At 49.0% G+C, this 6,681-nt stretch overlaps 1 pseudogene; it reads left to right on the top strand.

Moving 5' to 3' along the window:
* The first annotated feature begins 5,040 nt into the window (after nt 1-5,040).
* Nucleotides 5,041-6,681, top strand: part of LOC119091567 (anoctamin-1-like) — a 20,898-nt pseudogene continuing 19,257 nt past the window's right edge.

Raw genomic sequence — 6,681 nt, 5'->3', positions numbered from 1 at the left:
GGCTCAGCTGTATCGATAAAGTACTGGGTCCGGACAGGAGCACGCCTGAGGATCGTCGCAAACGTTTTACATTTTACTGGGTTGAGAACTAGTAAAACCGACCTGGCCCACCTGACCGACCACGCCACCAGGTGATAAAGATCCTTTTGGAGCGGGAAGCCGTCAGCCGGGAACGTTATTAACGGAAATTGTTTGCATCGTCGGCGTACAAAAGGCAGCCGGATTCAGTGACACACGGAAGATCGTTGACACGCGCTCGGATGGCGAGGGTCAGTTTGACCCCACCCCAGAAGGTTTTCCCGGAGTGGTTTCCGAACAGCACGACGTAGCCACGCCAAATTTTGCATAGTCGTAGACAATTGAATATCGGATCGTTCGGTGTCAAACATGTAGATGTACCGTGTATGGTCGCTGACTTATGGCAGGTCAAAGTCATTGCTGTTACTGCCCTCCTCCGGCCGGCACCGGCGGGATGCTCCGGGACATTGGCAAACGAACGGATAGACGGATAGGCGAACAGACAAGGCTGTTAAAAACTCGATTTATTATCAATTATTTTTAAACTCAGGGTTTTTATCAATGACCTTGTTGCTAAAAATCTAGGGTGTTCGCCGAGGTCACGGGTTTTTTGGGCTCGTGGGATGGACATCGCTAAGGAGGGATGGGTCCCCCTTTTCTCAATAAGAGGGGGGCTGCTCCCCTTAACAAAAACAAAATTCCCAGATAGTTTTTTCATTGGCATGCACACCACCAAAATCCGTTTTGCTTTGGACCATATGTTTCTTTACTGGTACACATTTATTGTTATTGCTGTTCTGAAGTATGTTCACTGAACTAGCATTTCAATGAGCGAGGAGAGGAACTGGCCTGAGCCTGAATTGTCATGGCCAATCTTTACGACATGAGTTAATATTTTCTAGGCATGCAATGCTCTTAATACGAGCTCATAAAAGTAAGTTGCCACCCCCATAGACCCAGCATCCCAGGCGTGGCGTCGAAGGATCAGTTGTGGTCAGGCCGGTCGCATAGCATGGTACATGATCGGTGTCTTTCTCGGTGTTCTGTATGTAGCTGCCAGCGCTGCGGTGCGACCGGCCCGCAGCGCCGCCCAGCAGGCGAGTAATAATTACGCGTCGCATCAGGACCGGGCAGCGCTGCCAAGTGCCACGCACGTAAAAGCTCTCGGCAGTTTTATGAATGCCTAGTTTGCCGGGCTGAGAATGCCTCTTTTAAGAAATAGTTGATTGCATGTTGAGGCTTCTGTGCAACCATCCATCGAAATTTGCCTAAAAATATTCCATCTATGATTAAGGAGTTTTGTTGTGATTTATCAATGCTCATCAATCAACGTTTTATCATGCTTTGTCTTCTTGACTTTGGCCAAGAAGAACTCAAAATAGTCAGGCAAAAGGATTCATTCTCATAAAAAGAAAACACATTCAGAAAAAAAGTAATAAAAAAACCCAGGTGTGCTGGATTTTGTTTAAAAAAAACAAGTTAAAAAGCTGCTAATATGTATATAAAAATAGTATATATATATATATATATATATATATATATATATATATATATATAAAATCAACGTCTGGTCCATGACAATTCTGATATAAATTACCCATTGACAAATTAACAAAAGCTGACTGGGTTGGGTTTTTGCTCTTGACAACCCTGCCAGCAGATTGGTTGCATATTGAGTGTAAATACGAATGCAGTAGTGACTCGAGTAAACCTTATTCAGAATCCACTCAGGTATTCAACGAAGTTTCATTAAGTACGTTGGCTGTGTTCAATGCTGACAAAGTTGGTGAGGGTTGTCTAGTTACCGCCCCGGTCCTGTCTCTCCCTGTGGCGGGCGATGTCGTTGGCCTGTCCCCTCCCAGTAGCGGGCGATCCTGTTGGCCTGTCCCTCCCAGTAGCGGGCGATCCTGTTGGTATGTCCCCCTCCCTGTGACGAGTGATGCCGCTAGCCTGTCCCTCTCTGTGGCGCGCGATGCTGCTGGTCTGTCTGATTTCCCCAGCCGTTATGCTCAGCATCAATCAGCCATTGCGTGGCTCTATTTCTGATGGCCAAGTGCGTGGCCGGGCCGCGCTATTTTTGTGCGCGTCGGTACCTGACGTGCGGAGTGCGCAGTGGCGGAGGGGTCGGTCGGTGGCGGCCGGAGCCCGTGCCTCGTAGTTGGCGCGAGGATCACGTCTCCTGCGCGGCTCCCGCGTCGCGGAGATGCCGGTCGTAGTGTTTCACGTGTGGTTTTTGTCCCAGATGTAACCTGTGATGGATGTCGGCCACGCGCCGGGGCCTTGGTGGGCTGTGCTTGCTGTGCCGGCTTTGGGGCTGCACGGACCTTCGTTTTTCACCTTCAGTGAATGCAGCGCAGCTCAGGGACGATGCCAGGAAGCCATTTAACCAGATTGGTCGTAACCTCCACCTAGTGGGTTTTTTCATGCTGCGCTTTCGTATCAAACGACGAACGCGACTTTGTCATCTAGTTGTCAGCTCAATGGTGTGAGATACTTGTATCATATACGATTGAGATCTTTTCTTTTGGGAAAACGAATCTGCCAGATCTATTTTGTGCGTTGGATGACGTCAACTGATCCTTCTACGTCACGCTGTGGGTGCTGGTCAGTGGGAATCACAACTACTGAAATGCTACGAGTATTGCACTCTAAGAAAATCTTGTCCCACATGTTATGAAGGACTGACCATGTGCCAATTCAGGCTCAAGCCGTGTCCTCTACTGGCTGTGGTGAAACACAAATTAAGTGTGTCTCTTTTCAAATACGCGATGAAATGAAATGTGTGCAGGTTAAGAAAACGTGGATCCCATACAAAGCGTATTTCGGTGGTTTGCAAGGGAAGCAGCTGAGCCGAGTAAGCCCGAGAATCGAGATTCTACCGGCATAATTGGCTTTGGGCGTGATATGGGCATTGACAGCCAACAGCAGGTGAGATATTTGTAGAAATACCAAGCAGCGTCCAGGTGACTAAGGGACGTGTCTGCCAATGTTCCTGTTTCACTCCCCCACCCCTCGCGGTCATCAAGTGGACAGGATCCCTGATCGTGCGATCCTGCGGTCTGCGTCAGCAAAACGTCGGCGCAATGTGAAGACTAACGACCAAGGCACCCAACGCAAGCGGCAGTGAAGTAGGCCGCCGGCTGCGTGCGGTAAACAGACCGAAGCATGTCAACATATCGCGGTTACAGGCCGGCCGGGCGCAAGGCCGCCTGCCTGCTGCGAAATCGAATCCGCGGCCGGACACGGACCGAATCCCCGCCCGGATACAAACGGAATTTCCTGGCCGGATACGGACCGAATTTTCCGGCCGGATACGGACAAAATTCCCCGAACGAATACGGATCGAATCCCCGACCGCATACTGACCGATTCTCCGGCCGGATACGGACCGTATCTCTGGCGGATAAGGGCCGCATTCTTCGGTTGGATACGGACTGAATCCCCGGGCAGATACGGACCGAATCCCCGGTTGGATATTGACGGAATTCCCGGACCGGATACGGACCGAGTATCCGGCTGGATACGGACCGAATTATCCGGCTGGATATAGACGGAATCTCGGGGCCAATACGATCCGAATCTCCGGCCGGATGTGGACCGAATCTCCGACCGGATACGGAAGGAATCCCGGTCCACACTGGGACGAACTCCCGGGGCCGGACATGGGACAGCCTCCCCAGCTGGACATGGGACAGTCTCCTCAGCTGGACGTAGGACAGCCTCCCCAGCTGGGCATGAGACAACCTTGCCATTCGGGCGCGGGACAGCCTCCACGGGGGGCGTGGAACAGCATCCCCGAGCGAACGCGGTACTAAATATCCGGCCTGCGTGGAAACCTTACGCTTCTGGGACCTCTTCATTGTCTTGTAGCAGTTTGATCTCAGATTGCACCGGGCCATCTGGACTCCTCGTCCAGATGGTTGCCTCGTCTAGTGTGTTTGTGTAATGTAATACACCAAAACGAGAGCAGTAGTCCGAACAATTCCATCCGGTAGGCATTTGCTTACATCGAGTTTGAGGTACGCGCCACGCTTGGCTTCCAGCTAATCTTGGAGAATTCTCCGGAACGTTTGTGTTTTTCGGAATGGCATTTGGCACTGCGAGCACAGGTTATTCCACTAGTTGTCGCAAAAAATTCAGGCCAAGGGCAAATCTCGGATAATTTTCGGAAATTGGTCAAGGTGGGAAGTCATTTCCTCGTCGTGCTTAGCTATTACCCTTTAACTATGCGTGGCGGACCCGTGTGGAAATTAGGGGATGATTTCAGGGGTTTCCTGAAAATGGAAAATTTCAGTAGATGGCTATGAGGGATAATTATTCGTTGAATAATTTTATTGCGACTGAACGCGCCTTTTACTAGGCTGGTTATGGTTTAGGGGGTTGCATCAGGGCGTTGAATTTGTGTCACTTATTTGCAAGCTATTGATTATTTGCCAGCCAAGTATGCATACTTCTTGAAGCTTTTGCTGTGTTTGAATTTTTCAAAAAGTATTACCAAGGATGTATGTGAAAACTGGTTTTACATTGTTTAACCCTGTAGGAGTTAGTGATATAATTGAATAACTGAATTTCCTTCGGGCAGCTTTGTTCTGCTTAATGGTTATCAAAATGAGGTGCGCATTTACGCTGTGGTTGACCCGTCTGCCTCCCGAAAATTACGTGCAGTGATGACTAGTCCGCAGCATTCATTGCAGGTTTTGTGCGTGACTGCTTCCAGTTAGGTCACTGTCCCTTAAATCGTAAACAGGAAACTGATGTTTCACCGGGCTCCGTTCTTCACATGTTACGTCTGCATTCTGGGATCTAGGGCGCCGACGACGATAAGCTAAAGTAATTTTCGAGTTTGTTGTGCCCTGGCATGCACGGTGTCTGGAAGAATGCCGTGACCCTGGCCCGTCCACGCCGCCTTCGCCACCGGGCGCCGCCGAATGTCATTGTTTTGTCGCCAGGCGGTAGCAGCGGCGCGACGCGTGATGTCGTCCGGTGACGGGCCCGGAGGCCCGGCGCCCGGCGGCCCCCCCCATGCCGAACGAGGACCTGGAGCTGATCACGGTCGGCTCCGGCAACGGCGACCCGAGCCGCCACCCGCCGCAGGCGCAGAAGGTAAACTGAGTCTGGAGGCTGTCGCCAATGCACGAGGCAAGTGGGGCGCTCACGCTTGGGTGCCGTTTTCGACTCCATTCGTCTGGCGGTGGTGGATCTGTGGGCGGCGGTGCGGCTCGTGTATGTATGCGGATGCGTGCGCTCATCCCGGGCGGGGTCTGCTTAATCATTACGCGACGCTTGCCGCTGCACACTAACATAGAAGCAGTTTTGCAGGACAGTAATGTGCTTAATATATGCATGATGTGATGAACATTTTAACTGTGTGTGAAGAGTAAGTGTGGGTTTTAACGTGACATTTGTGGGTTGAATGGCATGCATTTAACTTCCTGATGAAGACGTGGCTGGCGTTGTCGTCGTTTTTGACCACTACTTTGCGGACACAACCTTTGAGAAGCGGACAAAAAAAGGAGCGGGCCGAAGATCCTGGGAGTTTGTGTACCAAACGGTCTCAGGCCCATATGATTTTAACGTTAGACGTGTAGAACAGACCAGACATTTTGAACCCAATAATTATGTGCAGATGTGTCCTCCGCCGTAAAACATGACATCAGATAACGCTAAGTTGCGCTCATTCATATCGAGCAACAGTGGGCATTGCTTGACACACTTGGCGAGAAATAAACCAACCGCCTGTCGCTATATCGATGATCGTTTTCATCTCACACTAGTTGTGCTTTAAAGATGATTATTTCCACGCATCATAATATTGTACCGGTGCACGCAACGTGTGGGACAATCATCGTTGCCATCTGTCACTTCGACTGTCTCACTGGGCCGATGACACATGGAGTAGACCGAAATTAAGCAGCATTGTCCTTTGCTATTTAGGTGACTTCCAAGAAAACCGGAAAATGAGTTCGTTTGTAGATGGCTCACCTCGGCTCTTCAGGACCACATCCCTGCATGATTGGGGACAGAACAACTGGCGTTAAGCAAAGCTTATATGCGTGAAAACCAAATGATTCATGCCCAGACATAATAAAGTCGCTAGAAAATGGCGGCCGGGATGACTTGAAATGTTAGAAATAACTAGTTCTACCGTCCGTCGGCTGATGATCGTATTCCACAAGGCTTGCGAATAGTTAAGACAGTATTAATAACCTTTTTCCTCGTAGAATAACCAGCAGAATTAACAGATATATATATATATATATATATATATATATATATATATATTATGTATGTTCATTCTGTTTTCTACCGGCAATAAGGTTATTAATATTGTCTTATGTATATGCATAACGTTTATCGCAAATGCACTTAACAACTTACGTTAATACCTGCAAACTATCCAGATAAAATGTACGGTCGATTTGAGGTGGTAATTTTTATTGTACAACATGTCGAATGATATGACTAATGAATTAATGTGTCATGTTGTGTTTGGTCAATTGTGACTGGTCATTTTACATCACGGAGCGGGCCCATAGAAGAAAGAGGATTAACAGCATGCAAGGGAGAACGATTTTGAGATATATAAATCCTCAAAGCAAAAGACAGCGTTCAAATTCGCCACGCGTCTCCGGTACATAGTTGGTTTGAGTCGTTTGCATTAAC

This window comes from Pollicipes pollicipes, unplaced genomic scaffold (assembly GCF_011947565.3).
Source record: "Pollicipes pollicipes isolate AB1234 unplaced genomic scaffold, Ppol_2.1 Scaffold_3447;HRSCAF=4054_pilon_pilon_pilon, whole genome shotgun sequence".
NCBI lineage: Eukaryota > Metazoa > Arthropoda > Thecostraca > Pollicipedomorpha > Pollicipedidae > Pollicipes > Pollicipes pollicipes.
This window is presented reverse-complemented; position numbering and strand designations above follow the sequence as displayed.